Source organism: Trichogramma pretiosum, unplaced genomic scaffold, assembly GCF_000599845.2.
Source record: "Trichogramma pretiosum strain Unisexual culture from Peru unplaced genomic scaffold, Tpre_2.0 scaffold64, whole genome shotgun sequence".
NCBI lineage: Eukaryota > Metazoa > Arthropoda > Insecta > Hymenoptera > Trichogrammatidae > Trichogramma > Trichogramma pretiosum.
This window is the reverse complement of record NW_019641692.1, coordinates 628,024-648,933: the sequence shown is the minus strand read 5'-3', so window position 1 is coordinate 648,933 and position 20,910 is coordinate 628,024. Positions and strand designations below refer to the sequence as shown.

At 44.6% G+C, this 20,910-nt stretch overlaps 1 protein-coding gene across 8 annotated transcripts in view; it reads left to right on the top strand.

Annotated features, from left to right (window-relative positions):
- LOC106656217 (myb-like protein AA) overlaps positions 1-20,910 on the top strand; it is a 272,177-nt gene that overhangs the window by 3,503 nt on the left and 247,764 nt on the right. For 6 of the 8 annotated variants that reach the window (XM_023461905.1, XM_023461904.1, XM_023461903.1 and 3 more), the window contains exon 1: positions 8,589-10,315. The exons of 1 other annotated variant lie outside the window; for it this stretch is intronic. The gene's annotated coding sequence lies outside the window, so the exon portion shown is untranslated. Of the gene's footprint in view, positions 1-8,587; positions 10,316-20,910 lie in introns of those variants that run through there. One more of the 8 variants, XM_023461901.1, reaches the window with a different exon arrangement.

Sequence of the window (20,910 nt, the reverse complement as noted above, 5' to 3'; positions counted from 1 at the left end):
CGACAAGTGCGAAAAAAAATTTGAGTTCCGAAGTCATTTGAGTAGACACCAAATATCAGAACACAAAGGCCGAAAAGATTTTAATTGTGACAGATGTGAGAAGAAATTTTTGAAAAAATCAAGTTTGCTTACGCACCAAAAATTAGTACACAAAGATCGCGAAGATTTCACATGCAAAAAGTGTGAGAGGAAATTTGAAAATAAATCAACTTTACTCAAGCACAATAAGATATTCCACGAAGTATACAAAGACTACTTGTGTGAAAGGTGTGCGAAGAGATTTGGAAACAAACGGAGTTTGCTCCTGCACATAACTACAGTCCATGAGGGTTGCGAAGATTACGTATGCAACAAGTGCGAGCTAACGTTTGGATTCAAATCGCATTTGATCAGACACGAAAAAATAGTCCACGAAATTCGGAAAGATTATCCATGCGACAAGTGCGAAAAGAAATTTGGAGTAAAATCGTTATTGATCAGACACCAAACAGCAGTTCATGAAAGTCGCAAAGATTACGCCTGCGACGAGTGTGAGGAAAAATTTGTATATAAATGGATTTTGCTCTCTCATCAAAAGAAAATACACGAAGGTCGCAAAGATTACGCATGCGACAAATGCGAGCAGAAGTTTGGACAAAAATCGATTTTACTTAGACACCAAAAGACAACACACGAAGGTCGTAAAGATTACGTATGCGACAAATGCTATGAGAAATTTGGACATAAGTCATCTTTACTATCACACCTAAAGACAGTTCATGAAGGTCACAAAGATTTCGCATGTGACAAGTGCGAAAGTAAATTTGGACGTAAAGGAAATTTGCTTTCCCACCAAAAGACAGTTCACGAAGGTCTGAAAGATAGCGTATGTGACCAATGCGAAAAAAAATTTGGGCAGCAAAGTGCTATGATTAGACATCGAAAGATAGTCCACGATGGTCGTAAAGATTACGCGTGCAACATGTGCGACAAGAAATTTGGACAAAAACACCATTTGTTCTACCACCAAAATATAGTACACGAAGGTCACAAAGATTTTGCATGCGACAACTGTGAGTCGAAATTCGGAGTAAAATCGCTATTGGATAGACATAAAAGGATAGTACACGAAGGTCGTAAAGATTATGCATGTGACTATTGCGAGAAAAAATTTGGATTTAAACATCATTTACTCCAACACCAAAAAATAGTCCACGAAGTTCGAAAAGATTACGTATGTGACAAATGCGGCAAGAAATTCGGACAAAAACCACATTTGCTTGCCCACCAAAGGACAGTTCATGAAGGTCGCAAAGATATCGCATGCAACTATTGCGAGAAAAAATTTGGAATGAAACAGCAGTTACTTATCCACCAAAGGGTAGTACACGAGGGTCGCAAAGATTACGCATGCGACAAGTGTAAGAAGAAATTTGGGGATCGAAGCAATTTGATAAAACACCAAAAATTAGTCCACGAAGGTCGCAGAGATTACGAATGTGTAAAGTGTGAGAAGAAATTTGGACTGAAACAAAATTTGCTCAAACACCAAAAGACAGTTCATGAAGATCGTAAAGGTCAGACATGATACACTTTCGAGAAGAATGAACAATTGATATGTATTGATATTCATACATATGTTTTTTCTAAAATTTCAATAAAAATTTTGTCTAAATGATTTTATTTTACCGGAACCTAGGTCGCTCAACTATTACTACAGCTTTGTACACTATCGTTGAGGTGTTTCATTTTTGAACAAAATTTCACGTACTACTAATTTCTACTTTCTGTTCAGTTTTTGGATACTTGATTTCCAGCTGTACATGCAGCGATCTGTCCAGATTTTTTTATGTCTTGTTCGAAACTATAAATGATGATATAAAAGTACGAATTAATCAAACATGCTTTAGTGAACGATTTTGATACATTAGCTGAAAGACTGATCATTTCTAATAAGAAAGACGTGATCGATAATGACAATAAGTTTTTACCAAAAAAAAACCAAAAAGGAAACCATATAGTAACATAATTTGAACCAAAAAACGTTTTCTACATTTTTTTAAAATGAGCAAGAGCTCTGATAATTGTTTTTTCTTTTCTTAGAACTTTTATCAATCTAAAATCTTATATAAACGTTTCTCAAAATTTTAGGGGGTTTACGACACAGAATTTCACATTACAAGATTAGTTCAATAATCTTCATTCGTCCCAACCGAAGTAGAGGCAACTTTTCAAAACCATTATCATCAAATGATGAAAGGCCGGCGTGAAGTGATTTATGTTATTACAAACAAGTGCTGCTTGGAAAGCTTATCAAAATTAGAATGAGATGCTCCTAAGAGTGCACTACAAAGAAAGGTTAGATAAAAGGCGGAAATCCCTAAGAAAAACGTTAAATCTGGGTCTCTGGAAGTAGGCGATAAACGGTATTAAAAATTTAAAAAAATTCAGACAGATTCTTTTAAAAATGTCAAGCCTTTTTTGTTCTTTGAATTTTTCGTTCAAGTACTTTTATCTCGAAATAAATAATTGCACAATTTTTTTGATAATATAGAAAGTACTCTGAAAAATGGCCTCTTATGGGAACTTCGTTATTAGATACCAGTAGACCCAAAAACATTTTTGAAACAAATCCATGACCCGGAGTTCAGATGATCTCCTTGTTACAATTTCATTTTCATTTTTCGGACAATCACGCAGTTAACGTGATATAGCCCATATACATATAATGCGGCGGCGGCAACGGTGCAAAATAGTGACCCGCAGCGCTATAACTCAGCGAGATGTGGTGCCTGTCCACCCGTATGCTCGCTGCTATTTCTCTCTTTCGTCTTTCGGAGCGCTCGATCGCTGCAAAGTGTATGTGTGTGTGTGTGCGGCTTATATGTGCAGCCCTGACCTGCATGTGCAGCACGAGTAAAAACCCACTCTCGTATACACACATGCAGAAAGTGAGACAGAGAGAGAGAAATCACGAGTGCGGTAAAGACCAGAGCGTCGAGACATGCACACACACACACATACGTATTTATAGAGAGAGAGAGAGCCAAAGACAGAGCAAATATAATCAAGCAACGAGAGGCAAGAGAACTCGGCGTCACGTGTTATCTGACCGATAGGTATTTGCATATACGCGCGCGCGCTATGAGTACACACGCACGCACATACACGCTCAGACGCACACACACACACATAGGAGCCACAGAAAGGGGATATTCGGCGACGAGTTGCGCTAAGAATTCTCAAGTGCCTTACGTTGGACCAAACGTATGCGAGCCTGGTATATTCACGTACGTATGTATACGAGCATCCGCACTCGCGCTCGTCTTTCGCAGTGTGCTCGATTTTCTCCTCGTCCTCTTGCCTCTCTCTCTCTCTCTCTCTCTCTCTTCCAGCACGTCCGCGATTTTTATTCCTGCCGTACAGCCGTCGATATATTTCATCTAGAAATTTCGGGTCGATATTTATATTAAAATTGCGAGATGAGAACGCGCGTATAATACGCGAACGAGGGGACTTGACCGGGAGCTATGCTACGTGCAATTTTGAAACTTACCAAATTTCATCAGCTGCATGGTTTTACGATCTGACGTTCTAAGACAAATCGTACTTTTCTATAATGCGGGAATAATTTGAAATTAACACTTGGTTATTTTAGAATTCGTTGTTAAACGAGTTATAATATACAATTCTAACGAGATAATGATGAATTTCTTTACCGCAATTTTTTAATTTTCACCAGTGAATCCTTAATAAAATTCAGATGTCATATCGTGCACATCTTAACATTCAATTACGCGTATTTTTCGGAGGGTAATTGACTTAATCAATGCTGGAGTAAAACTCGGTAAATAGATATAAAAGCTTAGCTTGATTGTTGGCGCAGGAGAGTTGGTCACCCACGCACATGTTAAACAAGAATCGCCAGCTCGAGTCCTTGACTCTTTCTCCCTTTTTCATTTCGTCTCTGTCTCTCTCTTTCTTTCTCTCCTTCGAAATACGTCTACGTATGTGTATTTGCGCGTCGCGAGTGTGTGTGTGTGTGTGCAAAAGAAGCTGCGCAAAAACCGGCTTGCACGAGTAAAGCGAGCACGTATACGAGAAAGAGAAAAAGAGAGAGAGAAAGAGAGAAGCAGTAACTGAAGAAGGAACGAGAGTGTAGAGGACAGAACCCGAAAAGAGAGAAAGACGCCGTTGATTTAAGTTTGCAAGGAGTGTATTCGCGAATACGAAAGGGGCAAAAAGGAAAAAATCGAGACGCGACGCGGACGAAAAGACGTTCCTCTCGAGGAACAAGGGGGTTGGAGTACTCGAACGATGGATGCGTGCCCGTGAAAGAGGAAAAAAGGAGAGAAGCAGAAAGAGAGAGAGAAGAGAGAGAGAAGGAAGGAGCGCGAAGCAGTGCATAAAGAACGAAAAAACCGATGATGGGAATGGAAAGAGTGAAAAAGAAGCGAAAAAAGAATCAAGTATAAAAATGTAAAGGAAAAGAGAGAGAGAGAATAGCCAAAGCGTAGTGAGCAAAGATGGATAAAAGGCTAAAAAAGTATACGAGTATATAAGAATTGTTATGTGGGCAAAAGATTTACTTATGTGTATGTGTGTGTATATAAAAAAAGCTAAACTTGTGGGAGATGAGGAGAAGTGGGGGGAGAAGTAAGAGGTAAAAAAAAATAGAAGAAGAACTAGTATACCGAGCGAAGTAATTGTATATTCATAAAGTCTCGAAAGGAGCCGCGTGTATAGGTGTTCATGCGTGTCCGTGTTTGTGTCTATGTGTGTGTGCTTGTATACATTTAGCTCGTATAATATGCATGCACGTTTATACAATACGCACGCGAAATGAGATAGAGACAGAATGAGAAAGAGAAAGAGAGAGAGAGAAGGTAAGGGGTCGACTTGTCTATATAATAAACGAAGTTTGAGCAGTTGAACGTCTTTGCCGAGGCCGGGCTCGAATTCGGCTTATCATTTTCTTTAACGCAGTTGTTGCGCTGCAGTATTAGTGTATATACCAAGGATATAACCCCACGCGAACCGCACAAATATATTCGCATAAACGTGTCTCCTCTACTTATACATATACTGCGAATACGTATGCGTGTATTTGTAAGGCTGACATCTTGCTGCATATACAGACATATACACACACAAAGATGTAGAGTATATCGAGCTGCGATATATAGGTACACACGCCGAGCCGAGCCGAGGGAGAGACTTTACTTGGGAGTCGAGGCCTTTTGCCTAAGTGATATCGAACACGCGCGCGGCTCGGGCTCGGGCTCTCGTCTCGTCGTTCTCTTATATACACATATACGTCTGTATCCTGTGTGAGTATCTGTATGTGTGTATATTCTGCACTCGCAAATATATATTATGCGCGTATATAGCCGACTCCTACCTCTCTTGTCCTTCTTGTCCTTCTTATGCCAATATACACGCACACGTATATTTTATCCGTTTGACTCTCTCTCTTTCTCTCTCTCCCTCGCCTCTTTCATGCGCACCGGAGGCGGAGAACGCGACGTCGTTTTGCATACATACACACACCCTCGCTTCTAGCTCTAGCTCTCTCTCTCTCTCCGGTTTATCTATATTGCATTGACCATGTTTATTTCAACGCGTTTCCTTCCTGGGAAAATTAACGACCGAATTGGCACTGGTCGAGTCTCCGACACTTTGATTCAGATGTATGTATAATATAAGCGCCAAAAGGACGCATAATAATCTTATACGCGCATATAGATCCACGAGACACACACGAGGCTTGTCGCACAAACTTTGACACGGACGGGAAAGAGGATAATCCTAATTGTTCGACGTCTCGTGCACGAGAGCGTGAGCTCGAAAGTCACGCAAGAAATCTCGATGTGCAGGACAAGATCCACTAGCTCGTACCACTAGTTCCGTCAAATTTTCGGAGCGTGTGTGTTATAGTGAGCACGAGTATGGTATAGAGACCAAGCCGCGAGCGTTTTTTTTCTTGCTGCTGCTGCTGCTGCTGCTCATCGACTTGGTTCATCGCGAGCAGGTTTTCGCAGCGCAGATACATGTATTATATATAAAATATAAAAGGGATCGTGTGCAGCCACACGCTCCGTGTGTATGCGTGTGTGTGCACGAGCTGCGGGCAGAGTATAGTGTATAATTTAAAAAGTTGTAAATACTTCGGAAAAGGCTCATCTGGGAATTGGTGCGGTGTAGACGCGGCGGAGCTTCTGCCGCGATCTTCGCTCGGCGGTGCAAGTACTACTACTACTACAAGTCCCTGCGGAACTTTTTCTTGCTCGGGCTCGCCTTAACTTATTCCTCGAGAGTCCGTCGCTGCGTAGCGCAAAGACGCCGATGACTCGTGGACGACCAAGATGGACAATATTACTCACATGTGACACGTACGGAGCGAGTCTCTCTCTCTCTCTCTGTCTCCCGTGCATACATTAACTTTTGTGCCTCGAAGTAGGTAACAAAAAGCAACGAGGCGACAAACGACGCCTTTGGCGCCCGCCGCGCACACGAGTGTGCTCGAGATCGCTAATCGTGTAATATTAGTTGCGAGAGATCGATCGGTATAGCTATACACATCGCATCCCCCGAAGCATCGCGGATATATATATCTAATGCGCGAATCTAACAATGCGAATTTCGCATGCCGTATAGATCGCGGCAAGTGGCTTGAAATTGGATCGAACGTCTCTAGCCTCGAACCAAGCCTCTCTCTGTCTCTGTACTGCATGTATAACAAATATACAGTCGAGCTTGACCGCTGACTGCGAACTCGTGTGTGTGTGTGCTCTATAAAGTTCCAGCAAAGAGAGCTTATATATATGTGTAGGCGCGGCGATCGCAATTAGCTGCTACCACGCGAGAGAGAGAGAGAGTAAATAAAGCGTATACCGTATAATGAATCGTTAATTGGCGCGCGAACTCGGCGCGCGAAGCGGCGGCTGTTGACACTCGCGCGAGCACTGATTTTGTATACAACGCGCCCGGAGCATGGGACCTTTGTTTATGTTTATAACGCGTCGCCGGATTCTCTCTCTCTCTCTCTCTCATAGACTCCGAAAGAGATTGCGGTAACATCTAAAAATCGGTTGCTTATTTTATTGTCATGCTCGCATAATACAGTCTATCAAACGTATAAACTAACGCAAAAACAGTGCAATGCGCACGAGTACATGAATACCATTTACAAGCGGAAAACGCAAAGAGCGAGCCCAACAAAAAAACACACACCCAGTAAAAGGCGAGCGCATTAAATTACGACAGCCTGAGTCTGCTCCTCGCAACGTGTCTGACTGTCTGTCTGCCCGTCTTTCTCTCTCTCTACCCTCGTGTTCCAAGTCGCTCTGTGCGTCTTCTAGTTTTGCACATTGCATGCATAGCGGCGGCGAGCGCCACACTCGCGGGGGGGCAAGATGGGCACTACCTAAACCTGTATATATATCTCTATACATCTATCTAGGCGCGCAACGTGAATAGAGAGTATAGCGTATATACAACATTTTATATAGGGTGGCTCTTCTCCTTAGACGCCTATATTATATAGGTATATATACTAGGGATGTGCTGTTTCGCTGCGCACGCATTATACCGACTACCCCCCTGTAGATAGTAGTAGTAGCAATAGTAGTAGTAGTGGCGCTGGCGTCGGTATAATCGCACCCCTTCGCCGCACAAGTAGCAGAGCGTATAGCGGCAGCAGCAGACTGCACGGCTGAGACAGGCCTCTACGTGTGTGTGTGTGTGTACAACATAGAGGTAGGCAAAAAAAAAAACAAGTTCGCGTCGGCCGGTGCATTTTAATAATTTTACAATTATCCCCATCCTTCCCCCCGTCTGTATACGAGGCCGTCCGCGTCAACGAGCATCGCCGAGCGCATCGTCTGTGTTACATAAACGACGCGCGGAATACTGTGAAAACTCGGTGCGTATACGAGTGTATAAGTGTGTGCGTGTAAGTGTACGTGTATCTGTGTGTGCGCACACGCCTCTGTCTGTGCCGCCGCATAGACACAGCACACAGCAGCAGCACAGGTGCCTTTGTGTTAGTGTCAGTGAGAACGACGCTGCTGCGCACGCCCACGCATGTCTATATACAGCCACTGCAGACGGCAACGAGACACGTCGCTTTCTCTCTCTCTCTCTCTGTGTATATGAATGTATATACACACGCGACTCCGAAAGCGGAATGAATTTCTCCAAAATATCATCGGCGACTGTCGTGCGTGTGTTGTGACGTTTGACGTCGGCTGTCAGAAAAATCAAAACAAGTGAATACAGTTCAGTCTACGTAAGCCGGCCTATACCAGTGACTCGTACAACGAACGTTAGCCTTACAGTTTTACAGTTCGATCGATCGATTTCTCCAGATTCGTTGAACAATCGTGCATAAACATCGAATTTTGCAAAGAGAATATTGTCGAAGAAAAAATGTCAAGCAACAATCAAATCATCGAAGAATCGGCGTCGTCGTTTGTTTCGAGCATCTAACGCGTGCTATATTTGAAAACAGCTGCGCCAGTAAATAGCAGCAGCAGCAGCAGACGGCATCGATACACCCACACAGCTGCAGGCGGATTTGCTCCGTACATAGTGCATACGATCTATCCTCGCATGCATGTGGAATTCCGCAAAAGCTCGGCGGCAGGCCTGTGACATACACACACACATACGCTAATCTAACAATACACACATGCACACGAGATTATGCGACGACGAGCATGAATCGGAGTCATAGCAGAGTTTCGCCGCACCACTACCACTGCATCGTAATAATCGCGCCGACGAGAACTGCGCTCTGCCCCCGCCGCTCCGACTCCGGCAATTTTAGCGCAGCTGAGACGATGAGTCCGCAAGTCCGAGAGATGGCGCGCGACTCGCTATAATTCGTCGACGCTCGCAGCTCGTGCGTGTGTTCGTGTCAGTGTGTCTGTGTGTGTGTGTGTGCGATACATGCGCAACACGCACACAACTATAGCACAGCAGTGAACAGCGCGCCAGTCGCCAGCAGCAGCACCGACACAAGGACCCTCCTCGTGTGTGCGTGTGTGTATATTATACCGTCGTCCTCGTTACATCGACTGCGCCGCCGCCACCGCCTCACCAAGCCGCCGACATTGCCGCCGCCGCCGCCGCCGTCGTTGTCTGGCTATAGCAGTGACGCGAGAACTTCCCTACTCTCCTCGCGCATGAACAGCAGCAGCAGCAGCAACAGAACTGCCCGCCGCACACGCTTAGTCAGTCCGCTTTTGCAGCCCGTGAACTGCGTGTCTTAGACAGCGCGCAGAAGAAGCTAGTCTTTCTTCGCTACTCACAACATACACACATATATATAACAACAACAATAAAAGAAAAAAAGCAAAGCAGTCTTTATCAAAAACAAATATATATATACGTAACATCCAACCCATTATATATATACTCCCAGCGCTTTCAGACGATCAGCAACTTACGATTATATATCGCAATATAGTCCGTATTGCCGGTCTTTTTCTCTATCTCTGTCTTTCTCGCTAACTTATCTCCTTGTATCTATCTATCTGTCTATCTATCTGCAGTCTGTGCGTTTTTTCCCCCAAGTTGTGTGCGAAGTATATATCTCCATCGAATAGCCATCGAGTGGGTTTATGTTTTTTTGTTTGGTGACATATGAAAATTATCGAGCCGCTTGGTTGAAAAAAGATAAAATACAAAGCGCCCAGTGTTCTCGTGCAATACGAATCCACTCCGATTTGAGAAAAGAGTAAAAGAAAAAATTCCACGCGAGTGTTTTTGTTGATGCGAAATATATAAATAATCATAATTTATATATTTATCAGTGGTGGCAACAACTGTGAGTTCTATAACCGTGTTTGATCAAAAGTTTTACGATTTGTTTGTCGTAAGAGTCTCTGCAGCGTCAAAAAAGTTAAATAACAAAAAAAGGAGTCTCCGAATTCGCAACAATCGACTCGCATAACCTTCTTTTGACGATAACGCACTTGCAGAGCTATATTATATCGAGTGGTGTTTTCTGTGTGTGTGTTTTGTAACTTCGTCGCTCCAACGCAATCGTCGTCGTCGCTCCGTCTCTCGCTTCGTAAGAAGAAGAAGAAGAACGACGAGCGCGAGAAATAAAAAAGTGTGTATTTCACTTCAGTGCGTGTGCTCGTATTATAATATAACGAGAAGAGAAGAAAAAACTTACGACGGTTCGTCGTACAGTCGAGAGAGAAAAGCAAGAAACTCGCTGCTCACCGTGTTGAGCGCGACAGGAGCATCATTGTCTGCGACAAAACTGCAACGCATCCTGCGATATACTACTTCGAGCTGCGGCCCACGAGTATTCGCTACAAAGGTACAAACAGTACACAATTTTGCATTTAATTATCAAAAAAGACAAAAACAAATAAAAACAACAGTTATACAGCACGATTCCCCCTCTTCTAACGTACATGTCAATGTTGTTATTATTATTATTATAGTGTAAAAAAATATATACAGACTTTGCGTACATTACACAAGTTTTATTACAAGCATATCCTCTCGATAATTTCAAGTTGAACGCATGTGTGCGCGTTTTATAGCTGTTGTCCAGAGTCGTTAATGTTTAACCTATCTTTTTAAACATTGAATTTGAATGTTCCTTTTTTTTCAATTTTTTTTTTATTCAACCGAAAATTTCTTGCTCAACGCGTGTATAAGTTCTCGTTGCTCCAACTTTTGACACTGCTCTCTTCTTGCACGTTACAATAACAATCCGTGAATTTGACTATTTATAAACATGTTCTCGATGTTGGTGTTATTCTTGTAATGTCTTAATAACCGCCACACAGTTGTACTTATACCGACGTTTTTTTTTAAATATATAACTACGCGCGATCGGGCACATTTATCAATGGCCTCTTCTCTCTGTCCGTGCTCGATAGGCTCGAGAGAGATAAAATTGAACGAAGCGGATTCAAAATTTTGAACGGACGTTGCTCCAAAAAAAAAAAAAAAATTCTCACTTTTGAGATCTCATAGCGTGTGATGTCATAGCTCGCGATCTACGTGTCGCCTGTAGCTCATTTTTTCGAATCTTATACACACACATGACTTTTTGGAAAAAGTGAAAAGGAGTCTATCTTCCCGGCGTAATAACCTCAAAAAAAGAACGATGTAATTGAAACTAAACTCGGTATAGTTTCGACCGTGCACCGCCTCATGCGTGCGCGCGTGTTTTATGCCACATTGTGCAGCAGTCGTCGAGTATAGAAGTCGTTATCGCGAGGCAACCATCGTGCAGTGTCGCGCACACATAGCAGCGCCTCGCATGCATAGCAGGCCTTAATACGAGTATACGTGTGCGCGAGTGTGTTTGTCTCCGTGTACGTGTATGCGTGTGCACTTGCATATTCGCTGTGCGGCGTATTATTTTTCGCTGCCGTCGTGGTAGTCGTCGTCAACGACTGCGATATATAAGTACGCACGCATACACGGGCGGGCGGGCGTGTATATACATTGCATGTGTGCAGCAGCAGCAGCGGCACGACACGCTCGACTGATTTTGCATATACATATACGCGCCAGCTGCGTATTTCGCATGTTCCAATATAACTCGGCATAAGCGTAGGTGTTCCCGCGCTCGCGATGTATAGCGTAGTAGAGGCTCTCTCTCACTCTTTGCGTGCTATGCATATTGTATATCGGTTCAGAACCTAAAGAATACTCGATCGCGCAACGCAACGCACGACGCGTGATTGTGTCCGTGTTCGTGTCCGTGTGTGTATATGTTATATAGCGTAATGCGAACTCGCGCGATGACATAATCAGGCGAGCAGCGACACACGATAACGACGTTACATACGGCCATTATTATGCCCGGCATGTTCGAGTCCGTGCGCGCGCGCGAGTGCGTGTCTCGATCGAGTAGAGAAAAAAAAACGAGAGAGAGAGAGAGAGAGAAACACAAGCACACACAGACATTCACATTTTACGGAGTATACATCGTTTGTACATGTGCCGTGGAGTATCAGCTGCTTGGATGTATAAAGATCGAACCTCTCGCCGGGATTTCGGAGTTATTTTCGTATACGCGCGTTTAATACACATGCGCCGCGTGCGAGTTTATATTTTTTCTCCTTGTTGCTCTTATGCTCATAATTTGAGAAATCACAGTCAGAGACCGCACACGGGTGTTTTGGGGATCCAAGTTGGAGAAAATAGATACAGTAATGTATTCGAGAAAAAATGATGCGCTTCGGGACGTGTATTATAATAGGCGTGAAATTCAAATCCATACTAATGAAGCACAGTTTTATTTCATACTATTACGAAAGTACGGATTTTTTACTTTTTCTCTCGGTGTATAATGTGCGTGCCGAGTTTTAGTATAGACTGCGTAAAGCGCTCGAAAAAAACACGTGCAGTACCGTATTGTCAACATTTGCTGTCATCCCTACCCCTTGTGTGTATTAAACTGTCAGTGTCGTTGTTTGCATGGATGGAAAATTATAATAATCTTTGATATTTATGTCTTTGCGCCTCAACACTACTTTATGCGCAATTGAATTTCTGTGAAACGATCGTCTCGTTGTGTGTGTGTGTGTGTTGTATGCGTAGCCGTTGTTTGTGTTTCTTAAAATAAATTCTGTGTGTATGTAGCACTTGCTCAGCTGAGAATTAAAATGAACGTAATATATTACAGTAGTTTTTATGGCATTACCTTTGCCAACCTACACAAACGCACGTTATATCTTATTTCATTAATTGCACCCGCAGAAGATATATTCGGCGAAGCATACACGCGCGTCTTTTTTGCTCTTATATTTTTCCTATTTTCCGAGCCAACATTAAACGAGAAAAGTCGTCCGTTATTCTGTCAGATACATGCATTGCACACATCGAATAACAGCAGCAGCAGCCTTTCTCTCTGTTTAACGCTCACTTTTTTATATTCTCGCGCGATAACACGCGCGTACTGAAAAGCCCCCGTCAAACGGCGCGTATCTTATCAATTAGCTGATAAACGCATTTTTCAACGCCATGTATTTATTCCGCGACTCGTCTATACACACTTGGTATGTTTTATAAGCTGTGTGCCTCGTGCGCATGGAGCTCGGTGGGATATATATTATAATACACAATTTACAGACTTCGAATGCGGACGTCGCAGCGAATCATTGATCTCGTATATTATAATCTATCAATGATTCAATGCCAGGCGCACGATCGGAGTGTTCCTTCCGAGGAGATGCACTCGCGACTCAAAGTTTATATACGTACCTACTCCGTGGCACACGAAATTCGTCCTGAAATTTCGTCCTATCGTCTCGAAATTGGGTAATTTTAAATTCTAATTTCGGTCTTGCCGTGGCACTGCCGCTGCGCGCTGTGCTTCTAATGCGAAAGCAGTCGAAAATTTGCACAGGATCGTGTCTCTGCCTGCTATATGTGTGTCTTGCGCGCGCCCTTGTTTAAAATTCTTCGCGACGACTCACTGTCTCTCCTTCACGAAGACAGAGCGAGAGAGTTCATTAGACGAGTTTGATAGAAATGAAAAAGAACAAAAAAAAAGAAGAAAACCATAAAAAAAAACTTCGGTGTTGCTTCTTGTTGCTCAGTCCACGTGCCGAGCCTGGACTCGGAAAGACTCGACTCTTCTTCGGTGCTTGCGAAATATTCATGGAAGCATCGAAGAGGAAAAACCCGAAATTATCAAGTGTCTTTGAAATTCATTGGTTAGAACGTTGTGTGTTGCCTTCCGCATGCTAATTCGTTTGCCTCGGCTAAACTATATAAAATATAACACACAAAAGCAAATTTTTCGTAATTATTGTATGGAGATTAAATTTTTTCTCTCAAATTTTTTTCCTTCTAAAAATTCACGCTAAACGCATAATATAGTATACGACACAGAAGCGTCAAAAAAACACCTTGCTCTATCTATATTATCCATTATTTTTTCGCTCTCTCTCTCTCTCTCTCTCCTACATTTAATGTGTTAATTTTAATCTGCTCTCGCACGCGGGTTAAACATGCCACATTATTGCGCAGAAATGATTATATATTAGCCGGTGTAAGTACATCCTTTTAAATTACACATTAAAAAAGCCCGTACGACGCGCGTATAAAATTGAATAAAAAAAAGGCGAGCTCCGAGTGAAATGCTGCGGCGCGCACGCGGCTTTGTAATACGAATAATACACATAAAAAAGTCGGTAATTTCAAACACGCAATATTATATCTACAAAAAATATACGTACAAGAGTATGCGTGTGATGTAACGGAGCAGTGTGTATATATGGTATACTGTTTAGCCGCTTACGGACACGCTGCGTTCGTTTTTTCTTCTTCATTATCTTTCGAGCACAATATTGATAAAATAATAGAAAGACCCGAGTCATTTTGCGATGGTTACGGTGCAGCAGTAGCGGCGACCAGGCGTTGAAATTTAAATTGCACCATCCATTATGACGAAGCCGTTGCGAGTTCGGTACCCAGATATAGTTTGTGCAATTGCACCATAGAGCTGCTGTATCAGAAGCATCGATTGATACATTCAGCGAGCCCGCGCGTTCAGCTACATGGAAGCGAGAACGAACCGCTGTCGCCGCCGCCGCTGAGCGCAGAGAGCGAGAGAGTCGCGTGGAAAAATGTTGAAAAAAAAAAAAATAAAAAAGGAAGAAAGAAATGGCGCAAAGTGTACCGCTTGATGCAATGCCGAGCGTGCATATAATCCAGTCTCCCCCATCTGCAGCCAGCAGCAGCAGTCGTGCTATATTTGACAGAAATCAAATACAGAAAACTTTATCCCGTCGCTCACATGGTCGAACGCAGAATATTTTTTCGGCGCGTCGTATCGTCGTTCTCTTCGTTTTACACTCGCACAAGCGCACGTCGTGTGTGTGTGTGTGTGTGTGTGTGTGTGTGTCTGCGATGTTATACACACATTCGCAGCTGCGAGAGCTCGACTTCCTCCTCTCCACAGGTTTACTCATACGCATATATGACTATTGTAGGCGCGATAAAAAAGTTGAAACGTTTGGCGCGCGAGGCACCGACGACGACGTGTGTGCGTCTCTCTTGTGCACACAAACGTATCGGCAACGTAGTGGCGGCAGCAGTGGCACACACATACACACATCTACACACATACTCGTGCGGCCCTGTACACAACGCTCGTAGTTGTTCATTCTATCTCGCCTTATCGCGTTATCTCGCATAATCCGCCGCCGTCGACTCCACAGGCCCGAGTCAGCTAGAGAGCTCTAGATTCCAATTGTATAAATGCCAGAGAGCGCGCGAGAGAGTATATAAGTATATTACACTTCTAACGCTGCTTTCGCTGCGTACATGTATATATAAGTCGCCGAGAGCTCGCCCGCACCTACCTATATCTATACACAATATAATGCAACGTGAACTGCACCGTACCCAACGTACGACACACGTTGACGCGCGCAATGCGAACACGAGTGCGGCATTCGTCTACCGCTGCACTGCCTCTTGATTATTATCGACTCATTTCAATTTCCCGCCGTCACTGTAAGGTGCAGGCAGGCAGGCTGCCGCTGTACTGCAGTGCCAGTGTATATGTATAACGTATAACCGCGCCCTGATTAATTTTCCGTTAAATCGGCGCGCGATCAACTTTCCATATTATAAGTTCGAGGCTTTTTTGCGTTTCGTTGAGTGCATTGCTGCTGCTACTGCCACTGCTGCAGCAATTGTACATTTGCAATAATGCACTGCTCTCCTGCTGCATTACGCTCGAGGCGGGCGCATAGCTGAAATATATTGCGCGATAAGGCTGATTTTCGCGTCGAGAGTTGTGCGGAGCATTATTATATGGCTCGCGCGCGCTCCCGAGCAGCGGATATTTCGATTTGACTCTCTCGACATATCAAAACGCACACACATATACACAGATTTTCGTTGTATTTTCCGCAGTAGTAGCCGAGCTAGCTTAAAGTGTACGTACAGCTGTCGAAATAATTTTACGTAATGAACTTATGTGGGCTTTTCCAATAACAACACAACACCAGTGCGAGCTCTCGGCCTCTCTGACAAATAAAAAATCCGTGCCACTGCTGCTGCTACGTATAATCCTGCAGCAGTTGGAATAATGTGCAACGAGTCAACGAGATTGGAATTTTCTCGCGTTGAAAATGCTCTTGTGCTCTCGTACACACACACACACACACACACTCGCACACGTATATAAATTAATATTTGCTCGAAAGTCACGCTCTCTCTCTTCTCTGAAGCAGCGTGCGGCAATGCCACGAGCAAAGATAAAAATACGCCTGCCTGCGGAGCATTTATCGAATTTTAAACGCGCACGAAATTGCCCGTCCGCGCGGTCCTCCTCTCTCTCTCTATGCACAATAATTCGGACGCAGTTCGCGTATTGCTTTGGCGCATGCACGCGCACGCTGGATAAACGCTCTCTGCTGTGTAGCTGCAGCAGTGCCAGCCGTTATATTTACCGATTACTTTTTTTTTTTGTTTTTTTCTTTCCCCATCATTTCTCGCGCGCGCGCGCGTGCTGCAGCTAGGAAAATTTTCCAGCTTGCTGCAACGTGCGAGTACGTGTACACTGACCGTGTGAACTCGATGGCAATTATGCTTATCATCGTCGCGCGCTCATCTACTGTACACTTGTGCTGGTGCATTTCTCTCTCTCTCTTGCACACATGCGCATAACTGCAAAGTCAAAGTGCGATGCGCAACTGCATGCAGCAGCAGCAGCGGTGGTGACCAACGCCGATAAACGCCTGCGAGTTACATACATATATATTTATAGTACACGTGCGTGTGCATCGAGTATAAATGTGTATGCACACAAAGCTCTGTACGTTCCAGCAGCAGCAGCGCTTCGTTGTTTGCCTCCGCTCTCGCGCTATATAGCGTTTGCGAAGCGAGCGTCGAGCCCGGCACAAAAGCTCACGAACGAGTCTTTTGGTTTGATTTATGGAGCTTCTCGCTCCATGCTGCTGCAGTGCTGCACGTTGTATGTTATATATATAATGTACACCCCCGCGCGTACACTTACATGTACACGCTACGCTACGTACTGTACGTGTACGTGTGTAAGTGCGCGTTTCGCCCATAATATGGAATTTCGATACGTTTATGGCGCGTCGCCACGCGACGCAGTATAATCCTCTACGGAATAAATCCCCCGTAGTTATATACCGTATACGTAGTACTCTTTTTTTCGCTTCTTTCTGTTTTTTTTTATCAACTTTTGGACTAGCCGTGCGCGATATATACGCTCGCGTGATTGCTGCACATTGCACCAGGAGCTACTCGTACCATAGCCCTACGTAGGCTACGATAATATGCACCACGCGCGCCCGTAGTCGCGGTGGCGGCAGTCAGGCAGGCGGGCCTCTCTCGTTCAAAAGTGTATGTATATTATACGAAGGACGTGATGCCGCTGCTGCTGCCGCCAGCGCCGCCGTGCGCATATTTTAATTCCTGTATGACGTTGAGTTCTGTGCACTTTGGAGCGAGTAACGATACTTTAACAAAGTTTCGTTATAATTATGAAGCTCTCTTATAAGAGAGACGAGAGAGTGAGAGAGAGAGAGAGAAGAGAAAGAGAGAAAAGTGAGCGTAATGTTTGCAGAACGTCACATAGATTAAAGCGATAAAGTTTTACAACGGTAACGTGCACCGCCGTCGCCGAGGCAAAATTAAATTTGGCATGCAGTGCAGTGTTACTGCTGCTACTGCTACTGCTGCTGCTGCGTGTGTATGTGTGTGTGTGTGTTATGAGAGCGCAAATTTCTGCTATTCCGCTGCGCAGCTTCTGGCCATTCTAGCCGCACGCTATATATTGCATGTATAAATGTGAATAAACTCTCCGCGGCGCAAATTCACACTGTGGAATGTAGGTCTGTGTGTATTTATTCAGCTGATATAAAACTCACTTTCGGTATGTGCGAATGTATTAATGAATTCGCCAGCTATCTCTCTTTCTCTCTCTGGCGTGTGCTGCTGCTGGCTGTGGATTTATGCAGTTAAGTGCGCGCGTACAACAAGTGCACGCGGCTAGAAAGAAAAAGAAAGAGCAGCTCGATGCACATTAACGGATCTTGGATAAATAACACGGCGTAGTATTGGTGGTGGCGCGTCATGGCCTCTGGCGCAATTTTATTCGCGCGTAAAAACGATACAATATAAAAAAAAAACACGCACAGAGCGAAGAGCATTAAAAAAATGGGGAAAGTGTAAAAATAAACCAATGCGTATAGAGGAGAGAGAGAGAGAGAGTGTGTTGCGGAGCACGTGCGAGCTCCGGTTGGCTCTTGCGCTCTTTAAGCTATATGGAGCTTGGCTTTTGTGCTGTAGCAGCATCAGCTCACTGAGCTAACATCGACGCGCATCAGTGCAATAATTAGCTGCAGCGAGAGAAAGAGCTGCTGCTGCTGCAACGACTGGAGCCTTTTGAACGTGGGCTGGCTCGCCGCCGCCGGGGCACTGTTGTATGTGCGTGCATGCGAACTAAGCGCGCGCGCACAGCGACGCACACATGCACACACAGACGCACACTATGCAGTATACGCGCGTTTTGTGCAGAGTAGCTCTTCTTCGTGAATGGCTGCGTCGCCGCGTAGTCGTATAGTCGTCGTTATCGCTCGCCACTCGCGCGACCTACTTTCAGCTCGCAGCAGTCGGGGGCTCTGCACACACATCTACTACTGCACTCACGCACGTATACTCGGAGCTATGCGACATTTATACGCGTACATGTGTGTGTGGGCATGTGCGTGCAGTGCTGCACCTCTATACAATGATACACGTACGCGCGTGTACAGAAATACTACACACGTCCACGCGCTGCAGGCAAAGACTATGGAGACTACCTGCTATGCGGTACGATCGGTACTATAGACAATACCGGCGCAATGAATCGAGCTCGCGTTGCCCATTGATCCCCGCGCGAGCCGAGAGCACGACTCACGTCATGCACTGCACGCATCGCGGCCTGATTGGCTGTAGCCGCTGTGTCCATAATGCAGAGGAGTCGTTCGAGACACAAGGCCACGCGTCGTCGTCTTAGCGCACGCCGCACGTATTATGTATAATAATAATGATATAATATAATATGCATGCGCGATGTCGCGCCAACGCCTCTCTTCGTACACAGCTTTCCTTGTCTCTTGCGTGCGTTATAGCTATAACTGTACGAAGTTTTGTCGGCAACGGTGCATAATATACAGAATCTTGTTCGCCGCACTCGTGGCCGAGCACACGCGCAAGGCGTCACGAATCTTCAATCTTTGACTCGACGACGACGAGATGAAAGGGATCGTCTCGTCGCGATAAAGAATTGCGATCCTTATCGCGTACCGCTCCCACAGTGTCGAGCGTTTATTATATAAAAAGCGTCAATAATGTCATTTATTCGCGCCGAACAGTAACTGCAGCAGCAGATAGCTATTAATAATTCTCATCGATTAAACAATAGACTACAAATCGCAGGTTTTACAGGCAAATATTTACTCGTTGCATATTCGCAAATGAGAAAACATCAACGGTGCAGCCGCTGCAGAATCAGTAGCCATCGCTCTAATGCATGCTACACATGGAGGAGGCAAACAAGTCCTCGATTGGGCCAAGCCTACATGTATATAACAAGCACAGCAATCGGTATGCCGGTCGAGTAATGCGCCTGCGAATGCGTGTCTGGCCACCCATGAGTCAACGATCGAGCTCTCTCTCGTCGCAGCACATAACGAGATTCGTCGAGCACTCCAAGATCATGCGTGCTGCGGTATACACATGCAGTCGAAAATGCAAGTACGTACGCGCGGCGCGGGCGGGCGACCCGTTGTCTCTCTGCACTTGCTGCTGCTGCTACTACCAAGGCATGCCTTTGGCGATACGCCCTCTGATGTACAAATCGCACTCTCTGCATACGCTGCATTCTTATACGTCGACAAAACTATGCGCGCACGAGAGCTCCGAGAGAGAGTGAGTGAGACAAACAACAACGACGACGACGACGACCTTTTTTTCTGCTTCTCGCATACATCTTTCTTCGCGTTCTCCACAATGCGTGCGTATATAATGCACTACTACATAGTACAGAAACACGCGTGCATTTACGCATGCACACAGGCACGCAGTTGCAGTGTACACGCGCTGCGTGCCACATAACAGACATACGGAGTTGACTGCATCGTGCTCAACACTGAGCTATTTCTCGTGATTGACTGGCAACGAGACGCTCGTTGTCGAGTTATACACATTCGCTCTTGTGCTTCTTTCTCCTTTGCATACGAGTACGTTTCCTGACCGAGCGCTACTACTTACGGGAGCTTGTACGACTCGACTGCGCTACTGTTGCGTCGACTTAGCTGAGAGAGTAACAAGTAGCAATATAAAAGACGAGCAAAGAATTACCGAGCTATGTACTTATACGTACTCGCCCTGCGTGGGTGGAGGAAGACGCGCGTTTATAAGTTCAGAGTGCGTGGTTTCGGCTCTCTGAAAATTGGTGGTTCTGAGCAGTGAGCTGTTGCTTTCTTCAGATACGCCTGAGCGCAACGAGCTTTCGCGTGCTTTATGCACACGCGTATATAAATGCTGCATACGATATCGGTGAAAATTCAATTCCACGTAGAGATGCGCAAAAGATGCATCCGTTATATATCTATGTATATCGCGAGCGGTACATAAACCTCGTGCCATTTCCGGCGCGCGCAGCAAAAAAGAAGAAATAACGAAGAAAAAAATTATTCCTCCCTGAAAATGAGAAGGTACTTATCTCATTTAAGTGTACTGAACAAGCGGCAGCGGCGCTCGAACGAGGAGAAGTATAACACCGCTGCAGTAGTGGCCCGGTATAGCTTGTATAGCTCGTGTATACGCGGCTAGCTCGGATCGTCGTGATTTGCATACAATTGGCTTTTTCGAGTATAAAAATTACTGGGTCGAAAAAGATGATACGTTTTT